Source organism: Enhydra lutris, unplaced genomic scaffold (assembly GCF_002288905.1).
Source record: "Enhydra lutris kenyoni isolate GAN:26980312 unplaced genomic scaffold, ASM228890v2 scaffoldscaffold1, whole genome shotgun sequence".
Lineage (NCBI taxonomy): Eukaryota > Metazoa > Chordata > Mammalia > Carnivora > Mustelidae > Enhydra > Enhydra lutris.
The window spans coordinates 107,229,692-107,256,239 of NW_019154085.1; the positions used below are offsets into that span (position 1 = coordinate 107,229,692).

Below are 26,548 nucleotides of genomic sequence, written 5' to 3' on the forward strand. Positions count from 1 at the left end.
CTCCCAAGCCTCATCCCTACACTCTGTCAGACTGGCTTCAACTAAATTGCATTTCTTAAAAAAAGTATTTGCAATTCTGGAGATAGTTATAATTTTATACTTCTCAATTACAACTATCCTCCAATGGTCCAAGATTCTTACTGGAATTTGTATAATTGCCGTGTACAAATTTATTAAACATATGACTGCTTTGACTCTTGTTACTAATTTGTTTAGTATCGTTTTAGTAGTGAAAATCTTATAATATATCCACTGATTTCTCTTATTAAATGGTCCAGAAATTTTGCAACATGAAATATATCATATTCTCCCCTCTCAGATCTGCTGTCCAATTCCATCAAAGGCCGAATGTGGGTCACTGTTTCTTCCAGTGCTAATCCTGCAATCGTCTCCTAACAATTTCCAAAGTAAAAGGAAAAAGCAGGCAGCCCCTTGTCATACAGGCCAGGGTACAAACACTGCTTAACTCTGTTCTGATAAATGTTCAAAAGCTGGTTTAATCAAAAGGAAACATTACTTTTAAAGATAAATGGTAACTCTGCATTATTTCGTGCCTACTTGAAAAGGCCACACCATAAAATGTAACAAATATAGTCTTTGGCATCAACTAACCAGACTAAAATCCTGGATCTACCAATATTCAGGGAGAGCTAAGCAAATTAACTCATCCTTCTGAGACTTGGTTTCCTCCACTGTAAAATGGAAATAATAATTTGAGCCAGCGATGCTGAAGGTTACGTATGATAGTTTATGCAAAGCTCTTGATACATTTTAGAATCCATTTATTATTGTTTATGATCTCTTTTCTAAGTACTTTCTACTATCTTCACCTCCTTGTCCCAGCTCCAGTACAGTTAAGGAACACGCTAATTTTCTTTATATATTTGCTGAATGTAATTTAAACAATTTTTTTAATGAAATGCTACAAATGAAAGGATTTTTTTTTTCACATATTCAATCTTTTAGCCACCTTCTATCAGTTTGACTATATGGATGTAACCACTGTTTCCTTTCCTTTGTTGAACCTAAAAGGAAACATACGGGGGATTTTTCAGAACTGCCAAAGCAGAAACACATAGAACTCTAAGAGATAAGAGGAGTGTGCCTCCCTAAATCAATGATCAAAACTAAAAGTGGTTTGCCTATGACCTTTCTCAAATGACAGAAAATGAGCTGATAGTAATTGGAAATCTGGTTCAGGTTTTCAACGTTCACATTTTCGTGCCTATCATAAAGTGGTTGCTGACACAAATTGAATCCATTCACTCTTTGGGGGAAGGTCATCAGGAAAAGCCAGCTCAGAGCTGTGGCAGCTGATAAGGCTTTTGCAGGTCTTGCTACCAATCCTGAAAATAACTATTGGTGATGGCACAAGGTTCAGGGAAGATGAATTTTGAAACTGGTCTTACTCACCTGCAGAAGAGCCACAGTCAGAGCTATGAGCCTGTGTGAAACCCCCAAAGGACAATCACCGTGCACTTATCACCAGCCTGCTGACTCGGTGTTACTAAGTAGGTCCTAGTTCTTAATTTAATATATCTCCAGTGTTCCTTATTTTTGTTTGATCTTTATCGCTAGTTTTTGATGAATAATATTTGTCACTTTTTTTTTTAAAGATTTTATTTATTTATTTGACAGACAGAGATCACAAGTAGGCAGAGAAGCAGGCAGAGAGAGAGAGAGGAGGAAGCAGGCTCCCCGCTAAGCAAAAAGCCCGACGTGGGGCTCGATCCCAGGTTCCTGGGATCATGACCTGAGCTGAAGGCAGAAGCTTTAACCCACTAAGCCACCCAGGCGCCCCTATTTGTCACTTTTTAAAAAAAGATTTTATTTATTTATTTGACACAGAGAGAGATATCACAAGTAGGCAGAGAGGCAGGCAGAGGGGAGGGGGAAGCAGGCTCCCCGCCAAGCAGAGAGCCTGATGCAGGGCTCCATCCCAGGACCCTGAGATTATGACCTGAGCCGAAGACAGAGGCTTAACCCACTGAGCCATACAGGTGTCCCAATATTTGTTGTTTTTAAAGATGTAACTTAATTCCAGTCTATTTCAAGGCTGGAGTGAGGACAAAATTAGACACTGCACAAGGTCCCAGCTACCTTTTGGTTAGATTGGTCTTTGTTCCTGACTCGAGCTACCTCCAGCCAGGCAGTGATGTGTCAGAGCTGCTGTGCTGATGTGCTGATGTGAGATAAGACAGTAAATCCAACAGTGAGGGAATTAGGTTCTAAGATAACCCAATGCCTGAGCCTTTCAGATTTACTGGGTTACTCTATTCCCCCTAAAGACATTTTTTTTTAATTTTTAATTTTTTCAGCGTAACAGTATTCATTGTTTTTGCACCACACCCAGTGCTCTATGCAATCCGTGCCCTCTCCAATACCCACCACCTGGATCCCCAAACCTCCCACCCCCTGCCCCTTCAAAACCCTCAGATTGTTTTTCAGAGTCCATAGTCTCTCATGGTTCACCTCCCCTTCCAATTTCCCTCAACTCCCTTCTCCTCTCCATCTCCCCTTGTCCTCCATGTTATTTGTTATGCTCTACAAATAAGTGAAACCGTATGATAATTGACTTTCTCTGCTTGATTTATTTCACTCAGCATCATCTCTTCCAGTCCCATCCATGTCGCTACAAAAGTTGGGTATTCATCCTTTCTGATGGAGGCATAATACTCCATAGTGTATATGGACCACATCTTCCTTATCCATTTGTCCGTTGAAGGGCATCTTGGTTCTTTCCACAGTTTGGCGACTGTGGCCATTGCTGCTATAAACATTGGGGTACAGATGGCCCTTCTTTTCACTACATCTGTATCTTTGGGGTAAATACCCAGTAGTGCAATGGCAGGGTCATAGGGAAGCTCTATTTTTAATTTCTTGAGGAATCTCCACACTGTTCTCCAAAGTGGCTGCACCAACTTGCATTCCCACCAACAGTGTAAGAGGGTTGCCCTTTCTCCACATCCTCTCCAACACATATTGTTTCCTGTCTTGCTAATTTTGGCCATTCTAAGTGGTGTCAGGTGGTATCTCAATGTGGTTTTAATTTGAATCTCCCTGATGGCTAGTGATGATGAACATTTTTTCATGTGTCTGATAGCTATTTGTATGTTTTCATTGGAGAAGTGTCTGTTCATATCTTCTGCCCATTTTTTGATATGATTGTCTGTTTTGTGTGTGTTGAGTTTGAGGAGTTCTTTATAGATCCTGGATATCAACCTTTTGTCTGTACTGTCATTTGCAAATATCTTCTCCCATTCCGTGGGTTGCCTCTTTGTTTTGTTGACTGTTTCCTTTGCTGTGCAGAAGCTTTTGATCTTGATGAAGTCCCAAAAGTTTATTTTAGCTTTTGTTTCCTTTGCCTTTGGAAACATATCTTCAAAGAAGTTGCTGTGGCTGATGTCGAAGAGATTACTGCCTATGATCTCCTCTAGGATTCTGATGGATTCCTGTCTCACGTTGAGGTCTTTTACCAATTTTCAGTTTATCTTTGTGTATGGTGTAAGAGAATGGTCGAGTTTCATTCTTCTACATATAGCTGCCCAGTTTTCCCAGCACCATTTATTGAAGAGACTGTCTTTTTTCCACTGTATATTTTTTCCTGTTTTGTCAAAGATTATTTGACCATAGAGTTGAGGGTCCATATCTGGGCTCTCTACTCTGTTCCACTGGTCTATGTGTCTGTTTTTATGCCAGTACCATGCTGTCTTGGTGATCACAGCTTTGTAGTAAAGCTTGAAATCAGGTAACGTGATGCCCCCAGTTTTATTTTTGTTTTTCAACATTTCCTTAGCGATTCGGGGTCTCTTCTGATTCCATACAAATTTTAGGATTATTTGCTCCAGCTCTTTGAAAAATACCGGTGGAATTTTGATCGCAATGGCATTAAAAGTATAGATTGCTCTAGGCAGTATAGACTTTTTAACAATGTTTATTCTTCTGATCCAAGAGCATGGAATGGTCTTCCATCTTTTTGTGTCTTCTTCAATTTCTTTCATGAGTGTTCTGTAGTTCCTCGAGTAGAGTTCCTTTACCGCTTTGTTTAGGTTTTTTCCCAGGTATCTTATGGTTCTTGGTGCTATAGTAAATGGAATCGATTCTCTCATTTCCCTTTCTGTATTTTCATTGTTAGTGTATAAGAAAGCCACTGATTTCAGTACGTTGACTTTGTATCCTGCCACGTTACTGAATTGCTGTATGAGTTCTAGTAGTTTGGGGGTGGAGTCTTTTGGGTTTTCCATATAAAGAATCATGTCATCTGCAAAGAGAGAGAGTTTGACTTCTTCCTTCCCAATTTGGATACCTTTTATTTCTCTTTGTTGTCTGATTGCTGTTGCTAGGACTTCTAATACTATGTTGAACAAGAGTGGTGAGAGTGGGCATCCTTGTCGTGTTCCTGATCTCAACGGGAAGGCTGCAAGCTTTTTCCCATTGAGGATATTTGCTGTGGGTCTTTCATAGATAGATTTTATGAAGTTCAGGAATGTCCCCTCTATCCCTATTGTTTGAAGCATTTTAATCAGAAATAGATACTGGATTTTGTCAAAGACTGTAGTCAGAGATACAGAAGGACACTACATAATTCTTAAAGGGACTATCCACCAAGATGATCTAACAGTTGTAAATATCTATGCCCCCAATATGGGAGCAGCAAATTACATAAGAAAACTGTTAATCAAGATAAAGAGTCCTATTGATATGAATACATTAATAGTGGGAGATCTTTACACGCCTCTCTCAGAAATAGACAGATCATCGAAGTAGAAAATCAATAAAGAAACAAGAGCATTGAATGACACACTGGACCAGATGGACCTCATAGATATATACAAACATTCCACCCTAAAACAACAGAATACTCATTCTTCTCAAGTGCACATGGAACCTTCTCAAGAATGGACCACGTACTGGGTCACAAATCAGGACTCAACTGATACCAAAAGACTGAGATTATTCCCTGCATATTCTCAGATCACAATGCTTTGAAACTGGAGCTCAATCACAAGGAAAAGTTCAGAAGGAACTCAAACACCTGGAAGCTAAAGACCACCTTGCTGAAGAATGCTTGGATCAACCAGGAGATCAAAGAATAACTGAAACAATTCATGGAAACCAATGAGAATGAAGACACTTCAGCCCAAAACCTATGGGATACAGCAAAGGCGGTCCTAAGGGGGAAATACATAGCCATCCAAGCCTCCCTCAAAATAATTGAAAAATCCAGAATACACCAGCTGTCTCTACACCTTACAGAACTGGAGAATCAACAGCAAATCAAACCAACTCCACACATAAGAAGGGAAATAATCAAGATTAGAGCTGAGATCAATGAGGTAGAAACCAGAGATACAGTAGAACGTATCAATGAAACTAGAAGCTGGTTTTTTGAAAGAATCAATAAGATTGATAAACCATTGGCCACACTAATCCAAAAGAAAAAAGAGAAAGCCCAAATTCATAAAATTATGAATGAAATGGGTATGATCACAACTAACACCAAGGAAGTAGAAACAATCATCAGAAGTTATTATAAACAGTTTTATTCCAATAAGCTAAGCAACCTAGATGAAATGGATGCATTCCTGGAAAACTATAAACTCCCAAAATTGAACCAGGAAGAAATTGACAACCTGAATAGACCGATATCTAGTAACGAGATTGAAGCAGTGATCAAAAACCTCCCAAAAAACAAGAGCCCAGGACCTGATGGATTCCCTAGGGAATTCTACCAAACTTTCAAAGAAGAAATAACACCTGTTCTCCTGAAGCTGTTTCAAAAAATTGAAGCAGAAGGAAAACGTCCAGACTCTTTCTATGAAGCCAGCTTTCCCCTGATCCCCAAACCAGGCAAAGACCCTACCAAAAAGGAGAATTTCAGACCAATATCACTGATGAACATGGATGCTAAGATTCTCAACAAGATCCTAGCAAACAGGATCCAACAGCACATTAAACAGATTATCCACCATGACCAGGTGGGATTCATCCCTGTGTTACAAGGATGGTTCAACATTCGCAAATCAATCAATTTGATAGAACAAATCAGTAAGTGAAGAGAGAAGAACCACATGGTCCCCTAAAGACATTTTAATTCTAAGTTTTCATGAAAATATCTGCTTTCAAACAGACATTTATAAGCCAACCAAATGAGGCAGAGACATTTTTCCCCCTGCATTAAACAGACATGAAAGACATATATTTGAAAATGATCCACTTTGTACAGTAAAATGTAAAAAAATTGTTTTAACACAGGAAGGTAGTTTTACAACACAAGTACATTATTTTATGGCAGTAGAAACACTGAGTGTTACAAGGTAACCATCAATGGAAAACTAAATATATAAATATTATTAAAATCATAACAAGTTGTACTGCACACTTGGAATTTACATTGAAATTAGAATGAAATTACATGGCCGGCTCCTTTGTAACAAAGTGGAACATGGAATACTCTAGTTGTAAATTTTCTTATAAACAAACATCTATAAAATAATTCTGCAAGTAGTATCAGAATCAGGAATAAATGTGTAGAAACAGATGGGAAGAAGGTGTTTCTTTGTGTTTTATGTCATTGCCCTTTATTGTTGTCATTGCCATGCTTTTTCTCATCAGGCCTAAGTCATCAACACAGCCTTCAATGACAAACGAATAAATAATATTTAAACTCCAGTTGTAGTTGTGCCAACCTCTCTTCTTGCTGCTAAGCCAGATGGTGACTTGCAATTCAAAGCAAGAGTGCATGATCTAAAGAGAGTGTGCTTTGGAAAAAGCTGACCTTGGTGCCAATCCCAGTTTCAACTCTTATTAACTGTGTAACCTTGGACAAATTCCTTGAGCCCTCTTGGGGCCCCTGATTGTCTCAGTCAGTTAAGCGTCTGTCTTTGGTTCAGGTCATGATCTCACAGTCCTGGGATCTGGCCCGGGGATGAGCTCTCTGCTCTGCTGGGGAGCCTGCTTCTCCCTCTCCCTCTATGCACCTGCCCTCCCCCACGTTCATGTTCTCTGTCATGATCTCTGTCTCTGTCTCTCTCGAATAAATAAATGAGACAGAGAAACAGAGAGCGAGAATGTACAAGCACTGGGAGCGGCAGGCAGAGGGCGAGGGAGAAGCAAACTCCCTGCTGATCAGGGAACACAACATGGTGCTTGGCCCAGGACCCTGAGATCATGACCAGAGCCCAAGGCAGATGCTTAACCAACTGAGCCACCCAGGCACCCTAATAAACAAAATCATTAAAGATAAATTCCTTGTGCTCTCTGATTTCAGGGTCCTCATCTCTAAAATGGGGATAGCAGTGATCTCACAGGATTATCGTAAGGCTATAATGGGAAAAAACTTACATAAAACAAACCAGCACAGGGCCGAGCCTAAAACTGGGGCTCTGACTGACGTTTCCTGTAGGAAGTGAAGAGATGACCATGCAGTGCTGGCCGTGATCACATAAACATCCTGGTGCTCACAGCCTGAGTACTGCAAACCTGGCCCTCTTGCTCAGTTCACAAAATCAAAGAAGGGAATTTCTTCTGTAATTTGTAAAGTTTCTCTACCTTGTAGTCCCATCTCCTATGGGAAATGGCATGCCCTCGAAGCACCAGCATCCTTGGTGAAACACAATTTCTCATCTCTCTCCTTAGGCAAAGGATAGTTCTTTCTATCCTGCTCTTAATTCATGATGAATAGGACGCTATTTATTTTTTTCTGCCGTATAAGATTCGGATCTTGTTTATAAGCTTTTTCTGCAGTCATACATTAGACACTTGAAAGAAAGACCTCATCAGCATCTCCACCTGATCTCCAAAACAGTGTATACCCACCTGTACCTTTAATCCACTCAACACACTCTCCTAACAGGCAGCAGAGTGACAAACTTTAACAGAGTTTGTCCCCAAAGATATAAAATAAATGCTGAAAAACATGAAATTAGTATGTCTCCATCACAAAAAAGACCTAGATATCATCGTCATGAAACCAGAGGGGCAGCACTTCAAACTAGGAATCCTTTGGGAAGTATTCACCCTTTGGGTGATTTTCCCTGTATCTCCTGCCTTCCTCCACTCTGTGTTGGTGCATGTTGTATCAAATTGTAAGAAAGGAATCCAGCTCTCAGAGTAGATATATTGTGGGACACCAGTTAAGTGTCTGCCATCAGCTCAGGTGGTGATCTCAGTGTCCTGGAATCAAGATTCACTTCCGGTTCCCTGCTGAGCAGGAAGTCTTCCTCTCCCTGTGTCTCTCCCCGAGCTTGTGCTCTCTCTCTCTCTCTCTAACAAATAAATGAAAAAATAAATAAATAAATGAGTAGATGATGTTTTAACAAGTTTCATCCAAATATTAAAAATTTATTCACTTACCTTAAGACATATTATCATGAAGACCTAGTATTTGAAGTCCTCACCATCAATAAGTTTTCTTCCTCTTTTTTTCCACTATGAGGAATTACTATCACATGCAAACTAAGAAGAAACATTTCCATAATTAATTTCTCTTCTCCAATTATTCCACAGCCTTCTGAATCACAAGGGGCAGAGAAGGCAGAGCTCCCATCCAGAGTGTTTTGTTGTTCAATGTTTGTTGAATTGTTTTAATAAGCAGGACCCCTCCTTTCTCTATTTTTTTTAAATTTTGTAGTTGATCTTTCTGAATTGTGTTTACTGTACATTTTTAAAATAACCACTCATAAACATTGTTACTGCTTATAGCTATTTTCTTTACTCAAGTTAAAGGAATTTTAGTGTTTATGGGGCCTCGTTAGTGACTTTAAGAGTGGAGTTCAATAGACCACCAACTGTAGACTTGTGTACCAAAAGGGTTGTGATCCTGCTTTTACGTGCATTTTTATATACTCCTTCATATTATGAAGGATCTAACAATACACATACACTCATGTATGGGTATATGCAGCAATATGGAATAAAGGATAGCTACTAATATATATGTATTTGCAATATATTCAAGATAATAAAAATTATCAAATATAAGGTATACATTACAGCAATTCCAGCTCTAGCTGATACTTGTTTTTTTAAGCATTACGTATCACATCCATTGCTACCTTCACTCTTGGAATGTCTTTCCAATACCTGTCAGATATTTTCATGTCAAAGGTTATGTCTCTTTAAATAGTAGAAGCAAAAGGACAGATATCAAATGGGAGGAGAAATCAACAATGAACTAGACACGTTTATTGGGATTCTACTCAATGTGAATGTGTCCATAGGAAGGCTGGTTAGAGTAGCTCCAGTATCTAAGGGCAGAGTCATAGACTCCAAAGACAGTTGTCACTCCATCTATAAAGTCCCAAGAGATGAAGATCACAGCAGAGTAGAGGCAAGAATCACTCCATCTTGATTGCATTGTGCTCACTGATTGAATTTAAAGGCCGTGTCAGAAGGAAACATTAGTCTAAGTGTTTTGATGAGCTCTTTTCTTCAAATCCTATTCCCAGCAAAGACTCAGGACAATAAAGATAAAATGTTTGGGAAGGTATTAAACCTCTTCCCCATGTTCTCTCCTGATGCTGTTTGCTGGATTGTGGACCATGCTCTCTAAAAACAAAACAAAACAAAACAAACAAACAAAACCACACTGAAACCAGAGAGGTTCTTGAGTATTTACTAACTCTAAGGCATGGAGATAGTAGAGAACAACTGACAGAGTATTCAACTTCTGCATATAAAGTGGCACCGAAGTTCCAAGTTCTAGAATGTAAACAAGTTGTGTCAACTTTCTCCTTATCTAACATGATTTCTGAAGCAGCCTCTTCAGTGCTGGAAACTCCCGCAAACTGCAACTGGTGCTACATACCCAGTATTCCCTCAGTCATGATTTCCACGTTTCAATCTAGTTACTCATCCACCTCTGTCTAACGCATTCTAATTGTTCACTCAGAAGCTTCCTGGATTTTCACAGTGTTGTGGGTCAGACAAGACAGAGTGGTTGATGCAAATGGTTGATGCAAAGTTGTGGTCGATGCACTCTGTTGATGCAAGGGAGTGTTTGATGCAAGTGTGTTAACCTGTGGGAGGGCGACTGTGCCTCCAGGGCTTGTGATAAGGAACAACAAATCACCCTAAGCAGATTGAGCTATAGAAACTCCATGTTTTTTTATTTTAGTTTTTCCTCACAGGAGACTCCAAGGGATTAACTTCAGTTTCAGCAGAGTTATTGTTATGGTAGTTTTCAAACTTCCAAAATGCCATGATATTTTCCCAGGTCAAACACATTCCAAGGGGAAAATTCTGAACATTTTGGTAAAATTATTATTAGAATAGACCTAGAAGGCTGATCCCAGGAAACCCTATAAAGAGCATAGGGCCTCCTTCATTCAAAATGTTGCTTTAACTTTCTATTTAATTGGCAGTGAACTGAAGAGGGGACCAACAAGTTTCCCAGGTGGTTAACAGCAAAATTTTCCTAAGAAGCCTGTTTTCTGGCTTTTTGAACACCTCTGAGCCTACAAAACTTAATTCCCTAACTGAGGGAGGGTGGACTAGTGGGAATAGAAAGGAAAAATAAAGGAATTTGTTTTTGCTATTTCGGGTATCATATTCACATTCAAAGCACTTTCTAACACATTTACTTTCAGAAATCTTCACATTTTCCTGAGGGGCAGGTAAGTGTTTTTATCCCAATTTTACAGATGAAAAACTTGAAACCCAAGGTTAAGTGACTTGCTCGCAGCAGCACTGGGAGCCAGTGTCAAGATCAGACTTCCAGCATCGGTGTTTGATTGCTTAGACTACTCGACCACAACTCTAAGTATAACACAAATGTTTGGAAAATGGTTTTAACTGCTCTTAGGAATATAAACATTCTGAACTATGTTCTGGGTCAGAATATACTTTCCAGATGCCTGACAAACATGGAAATAGTAAAGGCAGATTGATGGCTGCTATATTTAACTAAGATGGCTACTCATGTAAATAAGTTGGTAGGTTAATTCATTCATCATTCGTATTTTCATGTGTCAATTCCACGAACACTTTATTTAGCAACCAATGGCACAATTATGAGCTAAATTACAAATATATACACATGTAAGTTATAAATATATAACACCTACTTTTCAAGCTATTATGTATACTAATTTTTCAGTGTCATGTTATCTGGTAAATGATTCATATATATTAGTACACATACTTCAAACGTATATTATCTCATTACCTCTTTAACTTAAAAATTAAACAACATTACATGATAGATGTTATGGTCCCAATTTTGTAAGTGAGAAAGCTCACAAGTTCCACAGTAAATCACTTATGAAGCCAATATCCCTACCTAGGTTGGTGCTGGAAAGAACACGGGCTTGTATATCTCACAGAGTTGAATTCCAGTTCTAGTTTCACCACTTACTAAAGGAGTTATGGTTGTATTATTTAAATTCTATGAGGTTAAGTTTCCTTGCCTCAAAAATGGAAATATTAATAAATAAATAAAATCTTTAAAAAAAAATGGAAATATTAATAACTAATATAATTGCCCAACAATACAGGATTTTTGAGGATTAAGAAAAAAAATGTGTTTTTATTATCTAATAGTTTTATTTCTCCCCTTCTCCCCCAGAAAGTTAAGGGTCCTCCTCCTAAAAGTAACTTAAAAGTTCTCTGGATAAAGCTATTTTAAAACATCTTAAAAATACAGGTGATTAGGTGATTAAGTAAGATACTATCAGAACAAGGACCATATGAGGGCAGAAATCCACTATAGCAACCTGAATTCAGCAGTTGGCTTTCACTTTAGAGCATTTCGTTTTAGTTACCAGGTGGACCTGAGCTTTGATCTTTGTAGACTCATACGGAAATGAGTTGAATAGATGACAAAGTCTGGATCCTGTATGAGGTGACTGTCTAATAGGAAATCCTCTCAGATACAATGGTGATGCCAAGGAGTTACAGGTCCTGAAATAAAGAACTAAATATGTCCCTTGATGAAAGCAAGCCACATAGAAAATGTAATATTTTGATAAAGAGGGGAAGCTGGGATGTGACTGAGCATTTGAAAAAAGTTCAACCATCAGGTTATGTTTACAACTCAGATGGTTCAAAAATTTCCAAGCTGAGAATTTAATTTACAGCCACCTAAATTAGTAGTGTCTTCCCAGAGACTAATAAGAAGTAAATACAGACATATTATGGATCAAAATAACTTCAACCCATGTAAAAAAAAAAAAAGGGGGATATTAGAAAATAGCACACAGTAAAAAGTAGTTACACTCAACAATAAACTAGGACATCATGAACAAGAACCGCACAAAGAAAAGACAAGTAGAATCATAAAGACCAGATATGGATCTGTTAAACACATGTAATTTAAAAAATTGAACTGGAAAGAATTTGCGACAAGAAACTATAAATAATAGAGAAGTTGGTTGGAGAAATAACCCATGTAACTATTAGAAATAAACTGAAAACATAATTAAAATTAAGATTTTTTTAATTTAAATTTTGTTAACATATGTGAACTATAAATATTGAGTAGATTAGATTATCTTCTCACATATAATAATTATAAAATCTGGACAAAGCATTTTAAAGCCCTATTTGATTAAACTGGAGAGTAACCACAATAGGCATAAAGAAGAAATTTAACAGGTAAGATTTACAACTCTGCGGCTTTTACTTGTTTGTTTGTTTTTTTTTTTTTTTCCTTCATGGATTGGCAGTACCTGAGGACAGAGTTCAAGGATTTCAGAACAGTAAGAAAGTCAGGGAGAAATCTTAGAAGGGAATGAGCTATACAAGGGTTGAGCCCCCAAATTCCACTTATAAAATCCACCTCAACCCTTTGCTGATTGTTAAGATATGACTGTACTGGGATGACCCCTCAGAACCCAACACAAAGAGGCATCTGGAGAGTGCAAAGACTAGAAAAAGATCAGAACTGAAGGCCACTTCAGGTAATACAGAGTTTGGAATTTGAATCAAGTCACTTCAGTCACCTTGTAGAACAACAACCACAAAATTACTTGTTAGAGAAAGTTAGCAGAATACAGAATCTCTAAAACATGTATAGTATGCCATTGAAAATCTAGATGAAGAGGGAGAAAGGATCAGTAAATTCAAAGACAAAGTAGTAGAACTTATCCAATCAGAGCAGCAACAAGACAAAAGAATGAACAAAAGTGAAGATAGCTCAAGGGACTTATGGGACAACATCAAGCCGACTAACACACAAGTTATAGGGATCCCAGGAAGAAGAGGGAGAGAACGGGTAGGAAATTTAATTGAAGAGATAATGATTGAAAATGTTTCAGGATTTTTTTTCCTTTAGTGCCCATGGTTCTTAGTCATGCCGCTTCAAAGACTGAAAAGATAGACCAGACAAAGAGCGGTGCACAGCAAAGAAAAGTTTATTGAGAGATAGTACAAAGCTTCCAAAGAGAAAGGGGACCCTGGAGGGTTTCCGTTTTGGCGTTTGAATTTAGGGGTTTTTATGGCTCTCTTGGCAGGCTAATATAACTTGATTAACCATAGGCCTGCTGTCCAATCAGGTTTTTGTCCACATGTTCATCTACCTATCAGATAATTATTCATGTGGGAAAGGGTGTAGGGCTCCTTCCAACGTGGTATAGAATAATCCTCTTAAGACAAGGGCCTCTTGCCCCTGCCTGCCTTTCTTCAGATTATCCTCCATTAAAAACATCTGCTATCTCGAGAAGGAAACAGATGAGGGACCACTTTCTAACTCATTCCATGAGGTCAGCTTTCCTCAGCACAGAAGCCAAACAAAGGTAGCACAAAAAATAAAACTACAGTCTCCTAACTCATCTCATCTGCTGTTGAACCCCTCTATTATATTTTTTGGTTCAGTTATTGCATTCGTCAGCTCTGTGATTTCTGTTTGTTACTTCCTTGTATTTTCTGTCTTTTTTTCTTTTTCTTTTTCTTTTTTTTTTTTAATTCTTGCCTTGTTCATGAATTGTTCTGAATTTAGTGATCATAATTTTTATCCATTTTTCAGGTAAATTTTTTATCTGTGTCAAAATTTGAGATTTTATGTTCTTTTGTTTGGAACATATTTCTCTATTTGTTCATTTTCTTTGGTTCTCTATATTGGTTTCTAACCATTAGATAAAATAACCATGTTTCCCAGTCCTGACGGAATGGCACCATGTAGGCGATGAAATTGCCAGTCAACCTTGCTCTAACTCTTGCTTGTCTTTCGAACCTTTATGATTGTCCAATCAGCCTTCTTTATGTGTAATGGCCCTCCACAGCTGAAGGTGTGCCAAGACCTGTCAGTGTACAGGAGCAGAGGATCTCGTCCACAGCTAGATTTAGCCTGATTGGAAGCCAGACCTTCAGGCAGCAGTATTTAAAGCAGGCAAATATACCTCTTCCAGGGGAAGACTGGAAGATCATCGGTACCCTGTATACTGATTCAGCTAAGAACTCTTTTTTTGTTTGCTATTGTTCCATTGAGCCTATGAATGTAAGCCCCACTGGCCACCAAAGCCAGGTATCAATTGATCTTTTCTGTGAACAGTGCCACAGTAGCTGGGGCCTCAGATATGTATACAACATCCTTTCTTAGGGACATTGGCAACCTAGGGTGAGGCAGAGAGAAAGCCAGAAAGATAGAGCCTATTCCCTGAGATGTCTGGGTAGGATTATACCTGATCCTAGGATTTGTGTTTAATTGTGTTTAATTTGTGTTCAATTAGCTTATGAGATAAGCTAATAGGACTTTTTCATAGAAAGACTGTGTGTTTCAGTCATTTGCCTCTCCCTTGTGCCCAGGGGTTGCCAGTTAAGAATATTTTTCTCCACTTGTTACAATCCCATGGAACTCAGGAATATAAACCCCTCGAGCTGTCAGAGATAGGCAATTAAGTGGTGTCTTTGGGGGCAAACACAAAGTTTGGGGCACTTGGTACCAGTGCTCAACAGGCACCTGGAGAAAATCTTAATATCCTTAGGCATTAGGAAAATGCAAAGCAAAATCATGAGATACAGTTTCATACACACTGGGATGGCTATACTCAAATAACCAGAAAATAACAAGTGTTATGGATGTAAAAAAATTGGAGCTCTTACACACTGATGGAAATATATAATGGTTCAAACACTGTGGAAAACAGTTTGGTGCCTACTTGGAAAGTGAAAACAGGCTGGAAGGAGACAGGAATAGTTGGAGCCAACAGGATTTTTAGGGCAGTGAAACTACTCTGTGTAATATTATGATGGTAGAAGCACATCACATACATTTGTCAAAATCCACAAATGTGCAATACCAAGAGTGAACCCCAATGTAAACTATGAACTTGGGGTGATAAGCCTATGTCAATATAGGTTGATCAATTGTATAAAGATACTGCACTAGGGCAGGATGTTCATAGTGGGGTGAGCAACACGTGTGGGGATAGTGCATATGTGGGAACTCTCTCTGTGTTTTCTGCTCCATTTTGAACCTAAAACTGCTACAAAAAAATAAATCCTATTTTTAAAAGGCTAAGCATAGATTTACCATATGACCCAGTATTCTATTCCCAGATATTATCCAAAAGAAATGAAAATAGGAACTGAAACACATATCTATACACAAATATTCATAGTAGCCTTATTCTGAAGGGCCAAAGGTGCAAATTACCTAAATGCTCACCAAAGCATGAAGGAGTAAACAAATTGTAGTGTGTACATATAATGGAATATTATCAGTCAGAAAATGATGCGTGGATAACATAGTACAACATTGGTGACTTTCAAAAAATTATACTGAATGAAAGAAGCCAGACACAAAATGTCACATGATGTATGACTCCACCTGGAATGGAACGGAATGGAACATCCAGAATAAGTAAATTCATAGAGACAGAAAGCAAATTGGTGGATACTAGGGGCTGGGAAAAGGGTGCAATGGGGAATAACCACTTCATGCTTATGCAGTTTTCTTTTTGAGTGACAAAAATGTTTTAAAACTAGAAGCAGGTATTGCTTTTATAACAATTAGAATGTACTTAATGCCACTGAATTGTACACTGTAAAATGGTGACTTTTATCATATGCAGATTTTACATTTAAAAAAATAACTCAATTAGGGCACCTGGGTGGCTCAGTGGGTTAAAGCCTCTGCCTTCAGCTTGGGTCATGATCCCAGGGTCCTGGGATTGAGCCCCGCATCGGGCTCTCTGCTCAGCAGGGAGCCTGCTTCCTCCTCTCTCTCTCTCTGCCTCTCTGCCTACTTGTGATCTCTGTCCATCAAATAAATAAATAAAATCTTAAATAAATAAATAAATAACTGATCATGGGTGCACCTGGGTGGTGCAGTTGGTTAAGCATCTGACTCTTGGTTTTGGCTCAGGTTGTGATCTCAGGGTCATGAGAGCAAGCCCTGTGTCAGGTTCCACGCTCAGCATGGAGTCTGCTCAAGACTCTCTCTCCCTTGCCCTCTGCTCCTCCTGCTCATGCTCTTTCTCTCTCTCAAATAAATAAAGAAATCTTAAAAGAAAATAACTCATCATAGATTAGTTGGGGGAAAAAAAAGAAAAGTGAGATACGACTGTTACTGATCAAATTGTAGCTTGTTAAATCAGGGAAATTTAGAAACAGACTTGAAGATGATATGCATTTAAATGAAATCTTATACTTTATATTAAATATGGGTTGTTAAAGGAAATATTGAAATCATGTTTCTGTTTATTCATGTAAAAAATCATAGCAAATTATTAAAATGGAGTTTATTTACAAGTAATTTATAAATGCTGTAAAACTTCTTTTGGTTTATTTGAAGATAGCCTGATTTCTGGATTAGGGTAAGAAGTTCTATAATTTTTGTGAAATCTACATTTTATAAGTAAATATTTTAAACATATCTAATATTAAGATAAATTGTAGTTAAGTTCCATAAAAACTGTATCATTCAAGTAATTTTAATATTACTAAACACAGGGATGATAGGCATAGTGATAACAATAATCATGTGAATTTCAGAAAAATGTTTCTAATTCCCTCCTTGCTTCTTAAAGCCCAACTATGTAACTGAAGAATTTACTGTATTGATACAAAACTTGATTTAGTACCAAGTTCTGTCATGTTTCCATCTATAATGTTTTCCCATACAATGATGCAATGGACATGGAAAGGTCTGACATCAGTTTATCTATCTCTAAGAATATTTTGATAATTAAATCAGCTAACTTTTTTCCTATGCTACAGTTCTGATAGTAAATTAATTCAAAACAGTTTCTTCCTTTGCTAGCCCATGCTGAAATTTCCAATGGAATACCAAATGCTCTTTCAATTTCCATGGTAAAATATTTGAATTTATATTTAATTAAATAGGGAATGGTTTGACATTCATGTGACATTACTCAACTATTTCTTCTTATTTATAAAATAGCTCCTATTTGCTTTATATTTCCTATATTCTAACCATTCTTAATATTTTACATTATTTTTTCATCAAATCAAGGAAATTGGTGTTATTGTCCCTTTTTTACTGATAAGAAAACTGAACTCTAAAGAGGTTAATTAAGTGTGCCCATGATCATAAAAGAGGTTTTTTAGGACTTAATATCCATGCTTTTAAGCACTGCATAATATGGTTTAATCTATCATTAGCATATATATTTGAAGATTTTTTAAAAAGATTATTCTGCCACTGAGAAGCTTTCAGTGTAGTTGGGGACATAATATTGATATCCATGTATTATTAGGTCATGGATGACCTTATCATCAATGAGCCTTGATTTACTTATTAGTAAAATAGATTTAAATATCTTGCCTACTTCTGGGGCCTGGGTGGCTCAGTCCATTAAGTATCTGCCTTTGCCTCAGGTCATGATCCTGGGGTTCTGGGATCAAACCTGCATCAGGCTCCCTGCTCAAAAGGGAGTCTGCTTCTCCCTCTCCCTCCACCACTCCCCCTGTTTGTGCTTTCTTGCTCTCTACCACTCACTCACTCACTCAGTCTCTCTCCCAAATAAATAAATAAAATCTTTTTAAAAACTTGCCTGATTCATCCACAAATTTGTGTTTACCAGTTTATGATACATCACAAAATTAAAACATTGATTATTAATTTAATAGGATCCAGAAGGCCATTCTATTTAACTGAGATAAGTAATAAAATTATTCATTAAATATCTCCTCGTACCAGGGAATATGCTAACTTTAGCATTAATCTTCAAAATAGATCGTGGAATGTAAGTATTATAATACTAACTTTATAGGAACTACAAATATTAAGAGATGTTAAGTAATTTGCTCTGAGTGGAAAAATAAACGGAGATGGTGATATTAAAAGTCATGTCCATCTGGCTACGATTTCCAAGCTCCTTCCATAGGCTCCTCTCCAATCAGATCAAATGTGCTTGAATCCATGTCAGTCATTACGGTGTTCTGTGAGCTCAGTGATACACTGGGGATCTTAAAGCCTCAGTTTCCACATCTCTTGGCCTTAAACTGAATCTACTGTCATTTTGTTGCAAATTAACCTGTTAGATACAATGTCTAAATTGTTTTTCTTCCACTGGTAGCAAAGCATGGATTGGAACAGTGAGATACTGAAGATGGAGAAATCAGTTACAAGATTGTTGAAGTTACAGCAATGTGAGCTCCGGGTGGGAATGTGAGATCAGGGTTCTACTAGGAAATGACATGCAGAATATGAGAGAAGAAATGTACAACAAATACAGCAAGACTCAGTCATGTAAGAATTTGTATGGGGAATAAACCTAGAACATGTTTTTAAACTAATCCTAAACCATTTTACTTAAGTAACTAGCTTAATGGTGGGAGGTCTGAAAGAAAGTGTAGGATGAGAAGAAATCCTAGTTTCAAACATGAAGGATCATTTCTAACTTCACAAAATTCACCAGCTTGTGGGGAAGACCTAGAATCAGACAGTTAAGAGAATGTGAAAATGCTACGGTTTCAGAAATGCTGCTTATGATACCATCACATTAATGAGGTCCCTATTTGGTTACCCACAGGAACTGTGACCCACATATAGGGTATGTGAGCCCACACACTTCTAATTACAGATGACTGCAACAAAGCAGTCTGGGCCAATCAGCACCTGTTCCTCTTTTCAAGATTGCTTACTAAGTATTTCACAATGGTAATCAATGATGGACTGACCATTAATGAGATGTAGCTTCACCAGAGAATAGGTGTAGCATGACCATTAAGTGAAAACTGCAGGGGTCCCATAGCTGGTGACTTGCCTAGAGTGAGGTAAGTTGCACACAAACACTCAGCTCCAACCCTCATGACTTGTGACTGCCCCATGAGGAGGACTCATTCTACTATGCTGGTTATCAAGGGGGCTGGATGAAGTCTATCATGTTCTGTGAGTTTGTTGGCTGTCTGGACCCAAGGCCACTGCTTCTGGTTAAGCAGAACAGCATTGCAGACTCTTCTCATAGGTTTGCTGAAAACCAATTATTGAGGATAAATTTATTCTCCAGGATTAAAAACTCAAAACGTTGGATCACATTTAATCATACTCTTTGGATTGCCATTCATTCATCTCAATGATTTTTAGAATTTTTCATAAATTTAGTTTCAAGGGTAGGTTATAAACTTAGTTCTTCAAGTTAAATGGGTATGGTGTCAGAATCAGGCTAGGAAATTTTGTCATACAAACTGCCAGTCTCAAACTCAAGGAAAATCACCTCTCAAATCCTCAATTCTTCCATCTGTAAAATATAAATGATACAAATAACTACCCTTAAAATTGTTATGTAGATCAAATGAGATAACATTAGTCAATGCCTAGCATAATGTCTAAAATGTAATAGGCTTTTTGATTAATCTATTTTTCTTCCCATGCTTTTTCCCACTGAAACCTAGTTAAGTCATAATCTCCTTTTCTTCTATTTATAAAGCATTCCTTCCATTTTTTCCTTCTGAAGCTCTAGTATTTCTTCTTTGAGGTACATAAATAAAGAACACTTTTGTGTAGTAAAAAAAAAAAAAATAGGAGTGCAGCAGGTTAATAATTTGAATTGGAGACCCAGCTATGACCCTACTAAGTTTACAGTCATGTTTAAGTCAACCTATTGGTCAATATGAGGAAAACAGTGCTTTCTTCACATAGGTTCTTTGTGACCTCCCAACTATGCAAGTTTTAGCAAATAGAAAAGGGGAAGCCTATGCTTATTCTCTGATTCTTAAAACACACCATCTCCATTTTCCTCATGAAAATATGTTCAGTTGTGTGACATTATAGTAGGAATGTGCTTAAAAATCCCCTACTTTGATTTCCTTCATTTTGCAAATAAGGGAAATCACAGGAATTAAGCCATTTGTTGGAACTAAAATAACATTTGCTTCAGAGGTTCTAACCACTCCAGAGCTCACCTCCCCTGATTTCTAGGGTTGTGTTCTTTCCCACTGCATCATGTAACCTCTTCTTTTAGAGTCAAGGACAATGTGCCCAATATTTACGATCCAGAAATCAAGTCTATAGTGTTGGGAGATTTAAGGCAGAAGCATGTTTATTTTACATTTCTTTCCTGAAAATTGTTGGTAAACATTTCATATAAATAAAAAAGTGTATACAATCTGAATATAAAATTAAAAATGGAATAAAACAAATCCATTTAAGCACTATCAAAATTAAGGAAAACTATTTTACCAGTGTAAGTCTCCAGCCTCAAGTGCCCTTATTTGGACATGTTACATGTATAACCACTATCCTGAGTTTACACATTTTCTTTTTTAGTTAACTGTTGGGTCCTTTGTTACATATCCCTAAATGCCGTATACTTTTATTTTATTTTTTTTTTAATTTTGCAGGAATGAAATTACACTATTTTATTTCAGATTATAATTTCTACTCACAATTTTATATTAGAAATGTATTCATATTGATACTTGCTGCTAAAGTCCTTCTCTGTTGCAATGTTATAATCAATTGCATGAAGGTACAATAATTTATTTAGCTATTATTCTGTGAGTATACATTTGAGTAGTTCCCAAATGGTGCTGTTATGAATGTTGTTGCTGTACCCATGCCTTTGCATGTTTCTTTACTCATGGGTGCAAGAGTTTTTCTAGAATATATTCTTGGGAAAAAAGTTGCTGTGATGGAGGTAATGCACTTACTCAAAATGGTAACTTTGATATGCAGTTACAAAAAGGATGAGTGTGTTCCTACCTATTTCCAAGTCATTTAAATTTCTTCTTTTATTAAATGCCATTTGTTCTTTTGCTCATTTTCTCTGTCATGCTTTTTCTCTTTTCCTTATGGATTTATATGATATATACTACATATGTATGTGTGTATATAAAAGAGAGAGGAAGAAAGAATGAGTGTTCATTCTAATTCCAGAGTGAAGGACAGTGTTCTAAATAGTTATAACCTAGAGGTCAAGTTCATATTGTTGGAAAGCTTCAGGGACAACATATAGTTTTGTGAATGGAGATCAATGATACCATTTTCACATATGTGATTTCATATGTGAAATAATATTGTGACCTCACACTACTATACCAAAACTTCCCAGACCTTTTGAAATTAAGTGTGGCCACATGATTTGTTTTGAGCAATGAATGACATGTAGAAACAATTTGTGTTACTTCACAGTTGAAGTTTGAAGAGCAAGTAAATGATTTGCTATCCTCCCTTACTCTTGCTGAAGGGATAATGGTTGAATGTGTCAAGGTAACCTCCTTTCTTCTGGATTTCTGAGTAAGTGCAGTGAGCAAATTCTCCAGCCAGTGCAAACTAATTATGTAAGAAATAAACTTTGGTTGTGTTAAACTGTAAGATTTTGGAATTGAGTAATTTATGTTGAAATTTTTACTTTTTTTTTGTGGACCCAATAAATAGTATTTAATCAAAATTAGAAATTTTGCTTTTTTAAAGGCATCATGAAAAAAAAATGTGAGCCACATAATGGGAGAAAACATTGACAACATGTATGTTAGAAAGACAACTTGTATCCAGGGGATATAAATAACTCTTAGAAATACTAAGAGATGAACAACCTAATATAACTTTTTGAATTTCAAAATATTTGAGTAGATAATTGATAACAAATACACAAATGACCAATAAACACATGAAAACATTCATAAGATTCCTAAACAGAAAATGTATATTAAAATCATAATGACATATCACTACACACACATTAGAATGACTAAAATTAAGGAATAAAATGACCATACCTCATATTGGAAAGGATGTGGAGCAACCAGAATTCTCATAATTGCTGGTGGGAATGTAAAATTTTATAACCACTTTAGAAGACAATATGCAGTTTCTTAAAAAAGCTAATAATGTACCCATCATAAGACCATATGACCATCAATTCCATCTCTAGGCAGATACCCAAAATAAATGAAAACGTGTACACCCAAGTACTTGTATGTAAATGCTCATAGTGGCTTTCTTTATATTAGCCTAACTGGAAACAACTTAAATCTCCATCAACATATGAATGGATAAACAGACTGTATTATATCCATACAGCAGAAATATTACTAAGCAATATGAAGGATAAAGCTAGTGATACATGCAACAGCATAGATGGATTTGACAATCATTATACTGGGGCACCTAGATGGCTCAGTGGGTTAAGCCTCTGCCTTCCACTCAGGTCATGATCTCGGGGTCCTGGGATCCAGCCCCGCAACAGACTTTCTGCTCAGCAGGTAGCCTGCTTCTGCCTCTATTTTTTGCGTCAAATAAATAAATAAATAAATCTTTAAAAAAAAAATCATTATACTGTAATGAAAGAAACCAGACCAATGAACAATATCTGTTCAGTGATACTGTTTATAATATCTAAAAGTAACTTATAGTAATTTATAGTGACACAAAGTACATCTATGGTTTCCTGAGTATGAAAGGGAATGCTGGTTACAAAGAGGCATGAAAACTTTTAGCAACCATTGAAATGCTTGCTATTTTTATTGTGATGATTGATCTATGGTTATACACATTTGTCAAAGCTTATGTATGTTCAATTTATTGTACTTTAGCTATATCTGAACTTACTAAAAGTGAAACATAATATTTAAAAATGGCTTATCAAGTTTAGGATATTGTATGGAATTTCTTTGAATATTTAAATAAACCTGAAATTTTTTTTTAAAGATTTTATTTATTTATTTGTCAGAGAGAGAGAGAGAGAGCACACAAGCAGGCAGAGTGGCAGGCAGAGGTGGAGAGAGAAGCAGGCTCCCCACCGAGCAAGGAGCCTGATGTGGGACTCGATCCCAGGACCCTGGGATCATGACCTGAGCCGAAGGCAGCAGCTTAACCAACTGAGCCACCCAGGCATCCCAAATCTGAAATTTCTTAACATCATTTCTTAACAAAATCTGGGGAGACTTGAGGAGTCAAGATGGCGGAGAAGTAGTAGGCTGAGACTATATCAGGTAGCAGGAGATCAGCTAGATAGCTTATCAATCCATTTGGTACATCTACAAATCCAACAGAAGACCGAAGGGAAGAACAGCAACAATTCTAGAAACAGAAAATCGACCACTTTCTAAAAGGTAGGACCGGTGGAGAAGTGAATCCAAAGCAACGGGAAGATAGACCACGGGTGGAGGGGCCGGCTCCCAGCAAGCGGTGGAGAAACAGAGCACAAAATCAGGACTTTTAAAAGTCTGCTCCATGGAGGGACATCACTCCAGAAGCTAAACTGGGGTGAAGCCCATGTGGGGTTAGCATGGCCCCAGGTCCCTCGGGGTCACAGAAAGATCGGGGGTGTCTGAGTGTCGCAGAGCTCACAGGTATTAGAGCAGGGAAGCCAGCTACAGAGACAGAGCTGAGGAGTGAGATCTCAGCTCGGGGTTACCTTGAACCAGTCGCAGGCTGGGTGAACTCGGAGTGCAGCTGGAGGCCAGGGACACGGGAGTGATTGAGCACTTTCCTCTGAGGGCACACTGAGGAGTGGGGCCCCGAGCTCTTGGCTCCTCTGGGCCGGAGATTGGGAGGCCGCCATTTTCATTCCCGTCCTCCGGAACTCTACAGGAAGCATTCAGGGAACAAAGCTCCCAAAAGCGAACCTGAGCGGATTACTTAGCCCAGCCCATGGTAAGGGCAGTGCAATTCCAACTGGGGCAAAGACACTTGAGAATCACTACAACAGGCCCCTCCCCCAGAAGATCAAGAAGAAATCCAGCCAAGACCAAGTTCATGTACCAAGGAGAACAGCAGAATCCTAGAGAAGGAGAAAGCAAAGCATGGAATTCATGGCTTTCTACCCATGATTCCTTAGTCTTGCAGTTAATTTAATTTTTTTTTAAATTTTATTTATTTTTCTTCTTCTAATTTTTTTAACTTTTACCCTTTCCTCTTTTAACGATTTTTAACTAGTTTATCTTAACAATAACTTTCATAAAAAAATAATAATCTTTTTGGAAACTTCATTATTATAGTCATATTTTATCTTTCATTGTATCTAACTTTATTTATTGTATACACATAGGGTTTTTTCTTCTAAAAAATTTGGGGTACAACTTCTTCTAATAGATCAAAATATGCCGTAAATCTAGCTCCAGGCTTGTTCTAGTCTCCAGCCCGAGCAAAATCTCTCCACTTTCTTTTTCTTAATTCTCCCAACCAACTTACTTTATCAACTCCTTTTTTAGAAATTAAAAAAAATTTTTTTTTTTCATCTTTATACACACATTCCATTCCTTCATTGTGTTTACCCTTATATATGTTTTTCACTCTAAAATTTTGGGAGGTACCTTCTTCTAAGAGGCCAAAATACTCCCAAAATTAAGTGGGTGACCCTGTTCTAGTCACCAGTCTAATATATATATATTTTTTTTCTTTTTTATATTTTTTAAAATTTGTTTTCTTTTTTTTTTTTTTCTGAACTTCTTTTTATCCCCTTTCTCACCCCCATGATTTGGGGTCTCTTCTGATTTGGATAAAGCGCATTTTCCTGGGGTCTTTGCCACCCTTTTAGTGCCTTATTTGCTCCTTCATATATTCTTATCTGGACAAAATGACAAAGTGGAAAAACTCACCACAAAAAAAAAAGAACAAGAAGCAATACCAAAGGCTAGGGACCTAATCAATACGGACATTGGTAATATGTCAGATCTAGAGTTCAGAATGACGATTCTCAAGGTTCTAGCCGGGCTCGAGAAAGGCATGGAAGATATTAGAGAAACCATATCTGGAGATATAAAAGCCCTTTCTGGAGAAATAAAAGAACTAAAATCTAACCAAGTTGAAATAAAAAAGCTATAAATGAGGTACAATCAAAAATGGAGGCTCTTACTGCTAGGATAAATGAGGCAGAAGAAAGAATTAGTGATATAGAAGACCAAATGACAGAGAATAAAGAAGCTGAGCAAAAAAGAGACAAATAAATACTGGACCACAAGAGGAGAATTCGAGAGATAAGTGACACCATAAGACAAAACAACATTAGAATAATTGGATTCCAGAAGAAGAAGAAAGAGAGAGGGGAGCAGAAAGTATATTGGAGAGAATTATTGGAGAGAATTTCCCTAAGATGGCAAAGGCAACAAGCATCAAAATCCAGGAAGTGCAGAGAACGCCCCTCAAAATCAATAAGAATAGGTCCACACCTCGTCACCTAATAGCGAAATTTACAAGTTTTAGTGACAAAGAGAAAATCCTGAAAGCAGCCCGGGTAAAGAAGTCTGTAACATACAATAGTAAAAATATTAGATTGGCAGCAGACTTATCCACAGAGACCTGGCAGGCCAGAAAGAGCTGGCATGATATATTCAGAGCACTAAACGAGAAAAACATGCAGCCAAGAATACTATATCCAGCTCGGCTATCATTGAAAATAGAAGGAGAGATAAAAAGCTTCCAGGACAAACAAAAACTGAAAGAATTTGCAAACAGCAAACCAGCTCTACAGGAAATATTGAACGGGGTCCTCTAAGTAAAAAGAGAGCCTAAAAGTAGTAGATCAGAAAGGAACAGTAACAGTCACCTTACAGGCAATACAATGGCACTAAACTCATATCTCTCAATAGTTACCCTGAATGTTCATGGGCTAAATGCCCCAATCAAAAGACACAGGGTATCAGAATGGATAAAAAAAAACAAAACCCATCTATATGCTGCCTACAAGAAACTCATTTTAGACCCAAAGACACGTCCAGATTTAAAGTGAGGGGGTGGAAAATAATTTACCATGCTAATGGACATCAGAAGAAGCCTGGGGTGGCAATCCTTATATCAGATCAATTACAAACAATTATGAGAACATATTATGAATAACTCTATGGCAACAAATTTAACAATCTGGAAGAAATGGATGCATTCCTGGAGACATATACCACAACTGAACCAGGAAGAAATAGAAAACCTGAACAAACCTATAACCAGTAAGGAGATTGAAACAGTCATCAAAAATTTTCAAACAAACAAAAGCTCAGGGCCAGACGGCTTCCCAGGGGAATTCTACCACACATTTTAAAAAGAATTAATTCCTACTCTCCTGAAACTTTTCCAAAAAATAGAAATAGAAGGAAAACTTCCAAACTCATTTTATGAGACCAGCATCACCTTGATCCCAAAACCAGACAAAGATCCCATCAAAAAAGAGAATTACAGACTAATATCCTTGATGAACACAGATGTAAA

At 37.4% G+C, this 26,548-nt stretch overlaps 1 pseudogene; it reads left to right on the forward strand.

Moving 5' to 3' along the window:
- The window catches only part of LOC111140963, a 51,923-nt pseudogene that overhangs the window by 18,919 nt on the left and 6,456 nt on the right, over positions 1-26,548 (forward strand).